Below are 16,713 nucleotides of genomic sequence, written 5' to 3' on the forward strand. Positions count from 1 at the left end.
TTTGTGTTTTTAAATGCTTTACATACCTGTCTTTGAAGCTAAGCCTGCCTTCTAGCAACCAAGCTACCAAGGGTTGAGCATGGGAATATTTTACTATGACCTATTCTGAGCCTTATATTGTGTTAGTGGCCTTATTGCCAGTGCTAAATGCATATCTGCCACTACTAATGATCCACTTGCCAACACACTTGTATTGGATTATCTTTTGGCTGGCGCTGTTAAATGTCAGATTGCCGAACACCAAGGATGGATAGTCTTGAATCCATCTCAGACCTCTTTAATCCACTCCCTGCCCCTTTATCGCACTCCTGCAGGTTCCTGCTTTTTTCCTTTTGGACGTTTTTACTGTCTTTCAGTTCCTCCTTTTTTCCTCTTTATGTGTTTTCTCTCTCTAGTTCTCGGAAAATGACTGATGAGGGGAAAAAAGTGCCGGTCCTCAAAAATGAGTGCCAGTGGGTTGTGCCATCTCAAATTAAGTATTGGGTACCGGTCAGGGTTCTCAATGTGGAGCTGCTTACCCACTTGTCACTGGTGTGTTGTTGTGTCGAGGCAGGTGCAATTCAGAATGTAAAGTGGGCAAGATCAGAGGGGCACAACATGCCCATACTTTTTAATTTGTTAAAATCAGTTCCCTTACTTTTTTTGTGTAAAACAACCATCCTGGGAAGGTCAATTCCAATAGTTTAAATGCTTCTGCTGAAGAATCAGGCAGACAGTCTGCTGTGCTGTGAAACCCTAGGGAGAGCAGACAGTTAACAGTTAACAAGAAACAAGCCTTCTTGCCAGGGTGCCTGCTTGCCTGAAAGAAATGCAAAGGTGCGCAACTGGTTAATCTGCAAATGTAAAGGGTGATTGGAATAGGATGGACAGAATTTGCAAGCCAAAAACAGAGACATTTCACAAAAATAGAAGAAAGACTGCAATTTTACTTCAACTAAGTGCAGAGAATGACAGCGCTCCTCAGCAGACAATTACAGAAGAGGCAGTAAGAACATAAATAAAATGCAATTTTAAACCCAATAGCATGCCTGTTAATTAAATAGTTTTATTATAACAGCTGCTAACTATTCCTGCTTCGGAAAACATAAAAATGCACCTCCCACCATTTTCAGTCGACGTTCTCTAAAACCCCAGGACATGAGTGAAATTTCCCGAAATCTGTCGGGACTGATGGTGAAAAGCCGGGACTGTCCCAGCAAATCCTGGACGCCAGGTGACCCTAGCTTAGAAGCCAGCATTGGTTTTAATTGATGACACAATGACACCGAGTTATTCTTTCTGAGTGATAGTGCAAGGATTTTTACCAGCCAAACTGCGAAGGGTGTACTTTTAAATGGCAGTTATATATTTAAAAATTGCATTACGTACAGTCTGGGTACTACTAAAATCTATATTTTTGCATCTTCTTTTTTATTTTAAACCTTTTTGCGCATTTTGGAACTGCGTATCTTACAGTACCTGTAAAGCAAGTTTAAAATTATAACTAACATATTCACAATGGTTACTGTCAAAGGTTGGGACCTCCTAGCACTAACAATACTGAACTCACTATTCTCCACTCCACCAACCAAGATTCAGCTCCTTGGCTCTCTGGTTACAGACACATTAACTAACAGAGGTTTCATAATGTACGATAGTGCATTTCCCATTGCTTAACTTAACTTGTATCTATTTTCCATTTAAGCTGCACATTATTTTATTTGTAGGTACCTGAAGGTGAAATATCAAAACGAGTACAGAATATTTTGTGTTTTTTAGCCACACAGCAGCCCCCTCTCCCACGCTCACTGACCCCGCCCCCTTTGCATGCACCATTACAGTTCCCACACTTTCTTTTAATGCACTTCGACTGCTGGAGCCATTGCATATGTGGCTGGACATACTACCAGACAAAGTATCCCTTAATCTATGCAAATGACTTTACCTCCCTGTGCATAAAAAATGTGCAACATAATGTGGTTCAATGGTAAAGCTCTCTAATGTGCTCGGGCCAAGTTCGGGATATATAAAAACTGAAAAAAATGTATGGTAGTGCAGCCTAAAGTGGCCATTTCTCGCCAGTGTGACAGGCTCACAAGGGAAAGTAACGGAAGAGCGGGTGCGGTGCACACAAGAGGGGGCTGGCGATGGCAAATTTAGGGTCCTGGTGTAGTACAGACAGGAGCTTCACAGACTAGGACCGGGTTGCACAGCAGAAGCAACTAATGAAACCAAAAATTGCCTTTTTTGAGAAAGCAAACAAAAAATCACAGACTGGCTCATAAGCCTTGTTGTTTTTTTCTGGTCAACACACCCACATTCTCGACTAGCACATTACCAGTGAGTAAGGTTGAATACACGTCAGTATTGGGTACAGTCCCAGGTTTCAGTGACTTAGTTCCAACGTCCCTGAGTCCTAATTCCGGTTCCATGGGCCAGGCTCTAAGAGTATTCATCAACTGACACAACTTTCCAAACTTCTCCGAGGGAATGTGCGGTACTTAGGAGCCAGAGGGCAAAAGTCACTGAGGAGTGTAAAACGGTCAACACTGGGAAGCCTCATCCCGATGAGACGTCCCAGTGTTGAGACTTGGTGCAGACACTTAAGGTGTCCCAAATTTGCCTTCTAAGAATATATGTCTACTATTACCTACTACTCACTACTAACTGTATTTGTAAAGTGCCTTACATCCGAGGGTCTCAAGGCGCAGATCACTGTAAACCTGCACAAGCTTCAACCACCTCTGAGGAAAAGAACAAAAATAGGAAAAGCGGGGAAAAGCGGGGAAAAGAACAGGACCAAGCGACTCACAGAATAAGAGCGATGCATGTTCTTTGTTTGTTATGTATAATTTAACCCTTCTATGGAATGAGAACATCTAAAATCTCTGTAGAGTCCAACTAAGTCTCGAGGATTTTCGACGTAATACATACGCACTTCAACCTGCTGAAAGTTTGCCAGGAAATTAATCTCTCAAATCGACCTCCTGGTTTGAAAACTGTTTCTTGCTACACGCCTCCCTGTGAAGGAAACAGATACAGAATAATCCGCTTTTCTAAAGATTACAACCTTATTAGATAATAGTGGGGTGTAGATAACAACAAACCTATTATTAGCGACGTGATAGGGAAGTCATAGTGCCGATATCGGCAACCCTCCCCCAAAGCATAGTATGGTACTTAGTACACACTGCAAAACATAATCACGCCACACAAATTTTGTTCGAAAACAATTTGCTGCAGGTTTATTTCATACATGAAGTATGCCAACGTGGTGGGTTAGCTCCCCGCCTTGAGATTATTTTTTTAGAATAGTGGGCAAACGGTGTATTTTCAAGCATATTTGTGAAGGCAAGAAGGTTTATTAAGCAAATGTGAAAGTCCAGTTATGACATCAATAAAGAGATTTAATATGATAGTGAGGTAGGTGGGGAACAACCTTTACAACGCAACTTTTACAACGCACTACAATTACAACGCATTTTTTACAACGCAACATCCACTACAACGCATTCCATTACATCCCATGACACTACAACGCATTTTAAAAACTACCTTTACAACGCATTCCATTACATCGCATACTACCTTTACAACGCATACCATTACAACGCATAATATTACATTACACTATCCAACACTTACCCTACTGTTGCACCCCCTGGAGTTAGAATAGTAATTTTTACCCCTATACTATCCAACACTTACACTACTGTTGCACCCCCTGGAGTTAGAATAGTAATTTTTACCCCTATACTATCCAACACTTACCCTACTGTTGCACCCCCTGGAGTTAGATTAGTAATTTTTACCCCTATACTATCCAACACTTACCCTACTGTTGCACCCCCTGGAGTTAGAATAGTAATTTGTACCCCTATACTATCCAACACTTACCCTACTGTTGCACCCCCTGGAGTTAGAATAGTAATTTTTACCCCTATACTATCCAACACTTACCCTACTGTTGCACCCCCTGGAGTTAGAATAGTAATTTTTACCCCTACACTATCCAACACTTACCCTACTGTTGCACCCCCTGGAGTTAGAATAGTAATTTTTACCCCTATACTATCCAACACTTACCCTACTGTTGCACCCCCTGGAGTTAGAATAGTAATTTTTACCCCTATACTATCCAATACTTACCTTAAATGCAATGTAATATTATGCGTTGTAATTGTATGCGTTGTAAAGGTGGTATGCGATGTAATGGAATGCGTTGTAAAGGTAGTTTTTAAAAATGCGTTGTAGTGTCATGCGATGTAATGGAATGCGTTGTAGTGGATGTTGTGTTGTAAAAATTGCGTTGTAAGTGCATGCGTTGTAAAAGTATGCGTTGTAACGTCATACATCCGAGGTAGGTAGCTGCTAATTCAGTATAACCACAGAACTTCATAACAGACTTTGAGATAACAATTCTGAGTACCTCACATATTTCTTTATTTATTGGTATACCTTGACAAATGAAATCTACTGAGCAATTTGTGATTTCTCGGACACACGAGACAGCAAGAAATAAAAGGCAGTGGGGCATCCTACAAGGCACTGCAAGTCTCATTGAGGGGATGAAGAAATATGATCACATCCCCCCATCCTGGTTGAACTCGATTAGCGGTCCTTGATGGTCCTCTCCAGCATCAAAACTAGCTGCAGTATTCACGAGCATTGCAAATGATGCAGCTGCTGTTCATGAAGGAGTTCAGCAAGGCCATCATGGCATGCTGCAGCGCTGCTTTTATCTTGACAGGCAGAGCAAAGTTATCAAAAAATAAAGGCTGTTTGGATCATATGTGGAAGGGGTAGTAGTGGTGTTCAGAGTGTCTCAATAATGCCAGTTATGCTCATTCCACGTTAGATAAGTGCACCCTTTTCTCTCTCTACATCTTGTCCATATGCATATCTTATCTTCAGAAGCCTCCTTTCACTGCCTCCGTAAACCACGTCCTTGCATCTCCTTCACTGCACCGGCTCACCAACCCACCGACTCACCGGGAAGCACTGCATCTACCTTTGCTTTTGCCTTCTCAATATTTTGCCAACATCCTTCAGACAATGTTGTACGGAATCAAAATTGCAACTGGAAAAGTGACAATCTCTCTGCTTGCTCAGCAGAGAGGCTAAGAACTGGATGACCACGCAAGTATTCTGAGAACCTTTTCTGGCGCACTGACAGGCACTGTGAGAAATTCGCACTGCCTTCAGCCTTTGCTTCAGAGCTCTCAATGGTGGCACTTCGAATGATCTATGCATCTTAAAAAGACGTGGGAATCGTTTTTCCTAGTGGGTGTTTTTTACTACTCAGAAGGTAAAACAAAATTAATCAGTATATGTGTATGTGCCATACTGTAACATTTGGCAGTGGAAGGTTCCTGCTCCACCCCACAGCAGTTCCCATGTGCACACACCTCACAAATCAGGCCTGAGTCATTGATTTTTCCTTTGCCTCTGATGTTTATCACTGCAGAAGAGCGTCTGAATGAATCATTGAGTGGCGCTCATTGTCTTGATGTCGGGGTGCTTCAGAGGCAGACTGACCTGCCCAGACACACCTCTTGCAGGGCAGTGCTCGAAAATAATTCACACGCACAGCCTAATGGCCTGCAGTAAGAGACAGACAGGCAAATGCATGACCAAAGGTTGGCAGCTAAAGAACTCTGTTGCAACAAAACAGTACCAGCGAATGAACACACAGTGCCTCTCATCGGGATATGAAGTTTTGCAAACAGAAGTGTGCGATATCTACAGTGTATATATAAAACACAATTCTTTCAGACAGCACTGGGTTGGCACAGACAGAACACCAAAATAGAGAGCTGTCAGCTGACATGGGCCCACTGAGGCAACAAGCTTCCTTGCGTGCGTGCCATGACCCACAGATTCCCCTTCAGCAGTGGCCCCGGCCAGAGCCTGCCCTCGTACAGAACCTCGATGCTCTACAGCGCTGTGGAGTTTGCTTTACTAGCGGCCAATATTTGCCACATCATATTGCACCAAGGCTGAGGCATCTGAGGCATGTACCGTTTCTCAGCCTCAGTGACCAATGCCTGCTCCTATCTATACTGCGGCTGTCCCGTACAGCTATGCTACCAAAGCTTCAAATCTATCGTGCGACAGTGCTAATTTCCCCCCACACACCCACAAACACTCCGCCTGGCTCCTTGGGGCAGTAACCATTCAGCAAAAGTGCTGTCTCCACTCAGCTACAACACTGGACTCGCGCGGAGCAGCACTTGCATCATGCGCCAGGGAAAATAAGTGTCACGCAGCGCACTATGGTTTAGATTTAGCACCTTCTGCTCAAATAACACATTTTAAAAAAATATTCAGTGGAATTGGCTTAGCAACACAGTCCAATGTGTCACAGTCATCAGATCCTTATTACTACCACAAGTTAATATTCAAATACACTGTTCTTGTGCTGTGAATACCAGAAGCACAGTTCGAAGCGCTACATAAGTTTAATAAAAGTTACATTTACAAATATTCACTCAACAGATAAATGTACAGAAGAAGCTAATCACCATGGTTTAGGCAACATATTTGTTCCTGTTATCCTAAGACCTGTCAGGCAAAAAACAAAAGGAAGAACTCCAAAGGCACAGCTGGCGCGCCCAGTGACCGGCAGGATGGTCTAGTTCATCCAAACTGCTCAAGTAGACAAGTGGCAGAAGAGTAGAAGTCAAACCCACGGTCACATCCGTGGATACTCTTCAGAATGACGAGCTCTAGCGGGAGGTTGGGGCTGTTCTTGTAGGCATGTGTTTCAGAAAAGGAGCACGCTTAAGTAGTAGTGGGCGAGGAGCAGGGCCCCCAACATGTCTCCCATGCTTCAACACCAACTTATCGGGCGTTTCAATGAATATGGCACAAATAGCTGATCACTTTTGAAAACAGAAGCCGACAAACACAATTCTTTTACTTTCACACAGCGTTAAGCATTGCTTTTATGTTGTGGTATAAAACCAATGTAGCGCGCTTCGTGATAGAATTGTGTCTGTCGACTTCTAGTTTCAAAAGTGATCAGCTATTTGTGGAATATTCTTTAAAAGGTCACTGCTCCAGACAGTGGTCGAAGTGGGGAAAGAAAGTAAGGGAACTCTGGGTGGAGAATCAGGGGGCGGGAATAACCCGTGGACTGGGTCAGTGGGCGGAGTCAGAGGTGTGGCCAGAAAGAGCAAAACATCCCAGTTTTTAGTATTTGCTTGGTATTTCACTGACCAGTTACAACTTATTACATTATTTAATTCAACCAATGGATACACATGTTTATTAAAGGTTGAATATGAGCTATTCACATTAAAATATATTCACAAAGTGGGATACGTTTCCAATCACAGAATGTCCCAAATACACCTAAAAGTGGAAGCACAAGCCATTTGTCTCCGAGCCATGCAGTTTCTGTCATCAGCACTTCTCCTCCCTTTTTCCACATGAGCAGTTCAATCATGAATGACAAAATATCCCAGTTTGCAAATGTTTTCCACCTAATTATGGCTCTGCCATATTTGCCACATAATACATCATCTGTTGCATAATCTGATGATTTTAACTAATTGATTGCTTGTAGCTCAAATGGATCAAAAGTTACTAAAAAATGTGACTTGTGCTGCTGTGAAGTGGAGGGCCAACTGCGAAGGTTGACTGGTCATCTTTCTCACTGCTGCATTTGACTGTTACACTGGTACTAATGAGGCAAAATATTTGCAGAGACTTTCAGTATGTAAAAAAATGTCAAAATAATAAAAGTATCAGAAAATATACTGCATCACGCTGCAGCCTTTGTGTGTGCTGCATAATTTAGTCAACAATGTGGCATAATTTTGTTCTCTCTTGCTGCATAATTCTACTGGCCCCAGAGCAGGCAGCACAAGTTAAAAGTGCTTGTGCATGGAGCAGAGAGGCTGTGAAGTTTGCAACTTAGTTAGTGCAAATCCTGCCATGCCAATCCGTGGTGAGTTGCACTAGTACTGCTGAAACAAGGCCAATTGAGGTACCAATGGGGAGGTGGACTGGCCTCAAGGGCCCTGTGACCTCAGTGACAGAGTCACTGTCACTCTGGGTTGTGTTGCTTCGTAAACCTGCCCGCAAGACTGGAGGTGATCTTCAGCATGAATTGTGATGGACAGGCCTTCAAGGTTAACCCACACTTGCCATTAGTAGGGTCCACCTGCTGGTGCTAGGACACCATGGCTTCTACAGTCTAGCTTCGCTATCAACACCTGGATGCGACTCAATTCAAATTATGCACTAGATGAGTAATATGCTGCCTGAAAAAAAAGTAATAACATCTTGGAAAAAGCAACTACTCATAGGAAATGCAAGATTAAGTAAAGCATGTGAAATGTAATTAGGAACAATGTGGTCTTAACAGGGCGCAATGAGGAGAAATACTTTATGGTTTACTAAATATATGATGCCCTATGGTACCATAGATGTAAAAAAAAAAAAAAAGATTACATAATCTCTTCCAACATCCACAAAAATGTCAGCTTTGCTTGACAACCTTTGTGCATCCAACATGCACAAAAAGACCAACTCTGCTAAGAAACATTGCAATATTAAAGAAGATTAGTGCCAACTCTCGCTTGTGACACACAACAGTGCAAGTCATCCAGGCCACCATGACTACCCCATACTAGTGCACAAGCAGACTAACTTTGTTCAAAAGCTCTACATTATTAGCCCAGGTTAGTGCTGACACTCACGTCTGGCTCAAATCCACCCAGCAATCGTGAAAGTCCCATACACAAACACGGTAGGTCCCAACCATAGCATATATGCACTGGTCCAGAGGGCTATTAAATACCCATCAACTTCTGTTTCGAAAAGCACTAGAACGTGACTGAAATATGTCCTCTTGCAAGGAAACCCTGAAATGCTGATTAAGTCCTTCTTTACAAGCCTGTACATGAAAGAATAAAATCTTCAAAGATAACCTTTAAGCAAGGAATAATGCATTTCAATTAGATCTCACCATGAGATAGACTTTAAATATCCAAGGGGGCTGCAGACACGATCTCATCATTAAACTCAGAAATGTCACTATCTACTTCCACAATCATGATGATTCAGGGAAATGATCAGTATCTGCTGGCCTTCAATTACATTTTCAGAACTTAAAAAAGGGAGTACTAACCACAGTGAAAATTCCCGCAGTTCATAAACAGCTGCCACCCACAGGTGACGCCCACCCTGTACTACTGCTTCCCATCAATCCACTAGCCCCCAAACCACCTAAACTCAGGGGAAAGGCCTGCCACCTCCTAGCAGTGCAGCTGACCATAATGCAACTGATGATCTCATCCCTTTTATAAAAATGCACCTTATTAACACTACCTCTCCCTTGATGCAGACAACATCTTATGTTCTTCCTACTGCCTCACGTTTGACTCTCAGAGACATCGTTTAGTGACAGTTTTTCTACTTACCTTGATGATCTCCTCTTCCCAGACTACCAAACCATTTAATAGATCTGATAGGGTAAGAGAAGAGTAAGATTTCCCTAACCAATGCCACTAACCTGAACTGCACTATAATTGCCAAAACAACCTATTCGCTGTTTGAATACATAGCATCTTGTGTCTTCATCAACACCATGTTCTCCCCCATTGTCTCAGTAGTGTACCTCACACAGCCACAATCCCAAATTCCTGTAGGAACTCCTGGACGTGGCAATCCATTTTTGAAATAAGATCAACAAATGTTATCTAGCCCACCAGCACCTACAAACCGTCCCTACTACTATTCACATTCACCCCCTTTGAACCACCAGAGACCTATGAAATGCTAAGCCTGTCTGTCAAAATAAAACATCTAATTCACCTATGGAGCCATGGTCAACTGAGGGCCTCCTCCCCTTCATTGACTTTGATACAACAAACATTTCAAATGCTTTATTCCACACATCAGTTGTGCCCCGCCTCCTTCCAAAGCATACTATCATACCCTTCTTCTAAAGAAAAAGGTCCTTTGAAATTACAGGTACAGGTTCAAGCTTCCTTTTCTCACTAAGGTCCTGGAAAAGAGGAGGATGATACAGCTCGGACAGTATGTGGAACTAAACTAGCTCCTCTACGACCGTCAACACTTTGTATCCTCATGGAACATGGAAGCAACCCTACCTGATATACGAGAGGCACATAAAAGTGCACGCCAGACCCGGCAGAGCGGGAACCAGAAAAACTTTGTGGGGGTGATTGCTGCAGAGGATAAACTTACCTCCACCTGTGCCGCAGAATTCTCAGCCCGTTCCCGCCTCCGCAGCTTCACTCATTGCGGTCGCGGAGTGGAGGCGGGGACTACAATACCCAGGCTCCCCAGCGGCAGGATAGCCGCCGATGCTATTTCCGCGCCCGGAGGCGCATAAAAGTGCACGCCAGACCCGGCAGAGCGGGAACCAGAAAAACTTTGTGGGTATGATTGCTGCAGAGGATAAACTTACCTCCACCTGTGCCGCAGAATTCTCAGCCCGTTCCCGCCTCCCGCCGCCGCAGCTTCACTCATTGCAGTCGCGGAGTGGAGGCGTGGACTACAATACCCAGGCTCCCCAGCGGCAGGATAGCCGCCGACGCTATTTCCGCGCCCGGAGGCGCATAAAAGTGCACGCCAGACCCGGCAGAGCGGGAACCAGAAAAACTTTGTGGGGGTGAGTGCTGCAGAGGATAAACTTACCTCCACCTGTGCCGCAGAATTCTCAGCCCGTTCCCGCCTCCCGCCGCCGCAGCTTCACTCAGTGCGGTCGCGGAGTGGAGGCGGGGACTACAATACCCAGGTTCCCCAGCGGCAGGATAGCCGCCGACGCTATTTCCGCGCCCGGAGGCGCAAAAAAGTGCACGCCAGACCCGGCAGAGCGGGAACCAGAAAAACTTTGTGGGGGTGATTGCTGCAGAGGATAAACTTACCTCCACCTGTGCCGCAGAATTCTCAGCCCGTTCCCACTTCCCGCCGCCGCAGCTTCACTCATTGCGGTCACGGAGTGGAGGCGAGGACTACAATACCCAGGCTCCCCAGCGGCAGGATAGCCGCCGACGCTATTTCCGTGCCCGGAGGCGTATAAAAGTGCACGCCAGACCCCGCGTCGCGGGATCGCGCGCTGGCTGCGCCGGGCTAAGCCCGGGCAAAGGGCGGGCCCTCTGTGGCCCTCAGAGGCCAGAGGAGGCTGGGCTGGGCCACGAACTATGGACCTGTTGGCCTAATTGATGAGTGTAGTAAGTTCCTGATATCCGCTAGTAAAGTAAATTGCCAGTCATAATGTATGTTGGAATTGTTTTGTTTTATATTTTTGCTGTGCCTTGTGATATATAGGCACGTGGGTACATGGCCAAATCAAAAATCGATAAAACTATATCTGGGCTAGGAACTCTGGATAACTTTTCGGTCAAAAAGGTAAATCAAATTAATAATGATCGCAGGGCTTCACTAGGTAAAGGCACTCATCCTGCTACACACAAGGAGGTCCCTCTTCCATTGCCGGATCAGCCGGTATTTGATATTTTGGGGGGGGGGGGTGATAGGGAAACCTCTACGGCAGTAGCACAAGTACAAGTTCATGCTGATTTTAATGATGCCCTACCTGATATAAGCAACGATTCAGTTGTAGAAGAGATATCAACTTCCCCTAGGCCAGTGCGCCTATGTAGGAAGGCACAAACTAAACGCGGGGGGAAGATTTGCAAAAAAAGAGCAGATAAAAAGCCACTCTGCCTCAAATTGTACTGGGGCTACTATAGATTGCCAGGAAAGTACAAATATGGCAGGTACAAATTTTTTAAACATAGAGCAACTTGTCTTTTTAACTCGCTCCATAGAAGCTAAGATAGAGGAAATTTTTTTAGAGTTGAAGAAACCCCTGATTTCTAAACTAGACATGGTGGCACTAGAGGTGGAGAGATTGGGTGGGCTTCTAGGATCATACCAGGCCTCGGTGGAAGAAAGATTTAAGGTAGCAGACAGGAGTTTAGAAGCTGAGGGGCAGGGCACTGGAAGAGTAAATTCACAGCAATTTACTCAACCAATATCTGTAACTGAGTTAGTCCCACCAGAGTCTACTTCCATACCCACCCAGCATAAAAAGGCCATAGTAGCCTCTGAGGGCCCGCCTTCTCTCATGCCCGTAAAGAAAAATTGCCAGTTTAACCTTCCTCCTGACTGTGCACCTTATGTGGCTGTTCTTATAAACGTTCCCCCCAATTGAGCGTCTCTCTCATCAGGTAACTGAGGAATCCCATGATTCACTAAAAAATAAAACTGTATCATGGTTGCATAAAAACTGTGGGTTTCCAATTATACTTGCTGACCAAATACTGTCAACCAGGAGGGTGATCTGGATCGGTACATGTAGGAAATCAATAGCTGGTGACTGTATTATAGTCAATTTTAAGCATCCACGGCATGCTGCTACAGTTTTATTAAGAGCGACCGCCTTAGCCCACAATGCGAATGGTATAAGTGTACGTCCCCTTGGTTATTTTTATACCAACGTGATTAAAGCCCCGCCGTTCCCTGAGCATTTTCGACCCTCCACTCCTATTCAGCCACCGTTCTCTAATGGCGCATATCTGTTCAATGCTGATAAACAGTGTGGGCCAGGGTTCAATATTGTAACACATAATAGATTTCACACCCTTTCAGGCTTAGAATCTTGTGATTGACGTGAGGAATTGGTGGGTCAGGTAAATGGGAGTATGGGTCGTGTTGTGCTAAGCTGGTCGAAAAGTAGTCAAAACAATGTTATTTCGTGGAACATTGCGGGTTTGGGTGCTAAGATGGAGGATTGCAACAGGATCAGGTTTATTAAGCAGTATCAAATCATCTGCTTGCAGGAGACGTGGTCTACTGATTGTAATCATTTCCTAGAAGGGTATAAAGCTTACTATGTGCCCGCTATAGCAACAGCAAGGGGCAGGCCCAAAGGGGGCATGGTTACATTTATTTCGGTTGCACTATCCTGTAAAGTACGTAGAATCGCAACAAGTAGTACTGGTTTCATTGGTTTAGCCTTAATGGGGGAAAACTGTTCGCCCGGTCTGGTTAATTTTTATAATGCTTTCAATCCTTGCCTAGCTCACAGTCAGATAGGTGCATTGAATGCATTTGTTAGTAACTCCATGAAAGATTGTGTTCCTAACCTTCTGATCATGGGGGATTTTAACGTTCATTCCTGTAAGGATCCTCTTTTTAAAAGCATTACAGATTTAAATTGTCCTCGGTCTGCTGATTTTCATTTTGAACATACAAATGAAGGGGAAAATTTAAATGATATGCTTAATGATCTGGACTTAATGGTAACAATGGCTATGATTGACCCCACCAAGTGTTTTGAGATACCGACCTTTAAGGGGCACGGGAGGGGTACCTTTATTGATTTTGTATTAATATCATTATTAATGCAGTCATTTGTGGATTCCTTTACCATTGAAGCCAGCGAGTTCAGTGATCACAACCCCCTCACTATACATATGAGGGGACCATGGTTAGTAAAAGAAGGCATGAATACTTGTCCAGGGAGGGTGAGTACGACAGATGGAAGACGTCGTTTAAAATGGTCTAAAATCACCCCAGATTTACTGTCCAATGAGATTAAAGCTGCATGTGCAGATGAAATCATGGTTTGTATACAAGACGGTGTGCAGCCACATAACGTCCTTATTGCCCTTCAAAGTTTAGCGGTTAAGGTCTCAAAGCTGTTGTCAGCTCCAGCAAAGAAGCTGGAATCTAGGGGACCCAAATGGTTTAATCACGACTGTTCTAAAGCTGCTAGAAATTTAAAAATAGCTCTGGCAGCCAAACCTAGCATTAAAGTAGAAGTCCAGGCATGTCGAAAGATATATAAAACCGCTATTGCCCGACATAAGGACTTTCTTAGGGAAGAGGCATGGCGGGAGATACATGACCCTTCTACTTTGCAGTGTAGCTCTAGATTCTGAGCAGTAATGAGGAAACCTTTTTGGCTCAGGAGCCGGGTGATGGCCTGGAATGTCATATTTCTAAGGAGGCCTGGGAGGCACATTATGAGAAATTGTATAGTAGCTCGGTAATCGAGCCTTCTAGTTCTGCCACTCCTGTTAGGGGTGAAATAATCACCTTTAACCGAGATGAAGTTATCGAGGGTATTGTGGGGCTAACAGCCGGTAAGGCACCTGGACCTGACGGGATCCCACCGGACTTCTATAAGTCTGAGCCTAATTTTTGGGCTCCCATACTAGAATCTGTTTTTAATGCTGCTGTGGTAGATGGGTGTCCACAATCATGGGGTGTCTCTACACTTGTCCTGGTTTTTAAGAAGGGGGACAAGGGCAGCCCACATTGCTATAGACCTATTTCATTAATAGATTCCATGGTCAAAATTGTTGGCAGAATTTTATTGCAGCAACTTTCTGACTGGGCAGAGGGGAATAATATTATGTCCATCTCACAGTATGGATTCTGTAGAGGTCGTTCCACAATAACTCAGTGTCTTAATCTTTTTCTAATTTTAAGTAAGTACACTGTAGTACAGAAGGGTACCATCCACCTCGCCTTCATGGACCTGTCCTCAGCTTTCGACTGTGTAAACAGGGGCAAGCTGTGGCAGGCCATGAGGGAGAAGGGGGTGGATAGTGGTGTGGTCGACTTTTTGGCCGACCTACACAACACCAGAGCTAATGTGAGATATTCTCAAGAACTGTGTGTATCAAATAATTTTAAAATTAGAAAAGGCGTACGCCAGGGATGCATTATGGCCCCCTTTCTTTTCAATTTTTATATTAACGAGCTAGACAGCGTATTGCAGAATGTTCCAGCTGACTATCCCAGAGTCGGCAGGCGGGGAATTCCTATTTTATTGTATGCAGATGATGCCGTTCTTATTTCGAGAACGGAGAAGGGCCTTCAGTCTCTCTTAGATGCTTTTAAACTATTTATGACAGATAGAGATCTTACGGTTAATGACTCTAAATCATTTGTCATGCAAGTAGGACTGCAACCAAGGAGGACTTTCACATTTAAAATTGATGAAGCTATAATTCCGTTAACAAAACCATTCTCCTATCTTGGGGTTCTCTTTGACACTAAGCTTAACTGGGCCCCCCCATCTTGTAAAAAAGAAAGGCGAATTTGTAAGACCAAATACTTCAATTTTTAACTTTGCTGCCAAAATTGGGAAAAACCCATCTGTGCCATGCTTAAACTGTATAATGCTAAGTCAGTGGCAACTGTAATATATGGCAGCGAAATCTGGGGATATGTTGACGGTGAGCATCTGCAGATTGCCGAGAATTCTTTTTTGAAGCGCCTCTTATGTGTCCCTATCGGCACATCTAATTTTGCTGTGCACGAAGAGCTAGGGGTGCAATATTTAAGTGATTTGTTCTCCTTACGTCCCTTAACCTGTTGACTTAAATTATGGTTAAACCAGGACATACCATTAACGCATTTGATCATGAGGGATTTTTTGGGCCGGGATAAGGTGTTGTGTACTCCTTGGATCAAATACCTGAAATCAAATTTTTCTAGGCTTGGTCGACTAGAACTGTTTGAACACCCGAACAAAATTGTACAAGGGGATCTGGAGCTCATTAAACGGGCCTTCCTTATGGATAGGTGGCTCCGGAGGGAAGGCGTGGAGCTCCAGAAACAAGGCGTGAGGAAATTTGCCATGCTGAAAACTTGTGAAACTATAAAACCGTACCTGTCCGGCTCATTGACCACACATGAAAAATTTTTGCTGACAAGGTTTAGGCTGAACCTTTTCCATCAGACATTTTTAATAAACTGGCAGCACCGTGCGGCTACGACGGAAAGTCTCCGCAGGACTTGCTGCATTTTATATTTTTATGCAAATTTTATGAGTTCCCCCACAAGCGCTACCTGGTGAATCTTTTTTAAAAACTTAATTTTATTCAAATCAGACCGGCACTATTGTATCTACAACTCTTGCACAGTGACTGTATCCTCCAAATGAAGGAATTTTTAAAACTAACTGTTAAACTGAGAATATGTATGGATCAGTAATGTCTCATTGCGTATTTTGCACTATCCTATGCCTTTATTTTTAGTAATGCTGTATTTTGTGGTAAACCGTACTACTGTTCGTTATTTGGCACTTTACTTGAATTGTGTTTTTATGTGTGATATGTATTTTATACTGTATATGTACTTTTATGGTCTATAACAGAACCGAAATAAAGTATTTTGATGATGATGATGATGATGATATATGAGAGGAGCGCCTCCTCTCACCTTACGAATGTCAGGAAAATACATTGTGTCATACTATGTCAGCAGTGCTTTAAATGAGCCTGTATGGAGTACCTGCACTTTTTTATTTTGATGAGGAAAGTACCAGCACTTCTCAAGAGAAATGCAATACTTTCAATTGTTGAGTACCTGCACATCTCAGAAACCTCAGAAACAAGCAGGTACTCTGGTACAGAGTACCTGCACTTTTATTTTTCCATTTCAAGCACTGTATGTCAGTATTTCTTCTCTGTTAGGTCTATTGTCATGTAAATTGGTATTAGTGAGGCTATTGGTTCCCTTCATGTTCTAGTTCGGAACTCTGTTGTGCCTGTTTGAACGCTTCCGGTTTTCGTGCGTCTGGGCCCTTGGTACCCGCAGTTTATCTTCAGCCTACAAATAAAGAAATACTAAGGGCCCGATTCACAGAACTAACGTAAGACAAAATCCTAAACTTACTACCATTTTGGTATTCACAGAAGGCACTTACTCATTTCGGTATTCACAGAAGTTAGG

This window comes from Triturus cristatus, chromosome 3_2 (assembly GCF_964204655.1).
Source record: "Triturus cristatus chromosome 3_2, aTriCri1.1, whole genome shotgun sequence".
Lineage (NCBI taxonomy): Eukaryota > Metazoa > Chordata > Amphibia > Caudata > Salamandridae > Triturus > Triturus cristatus.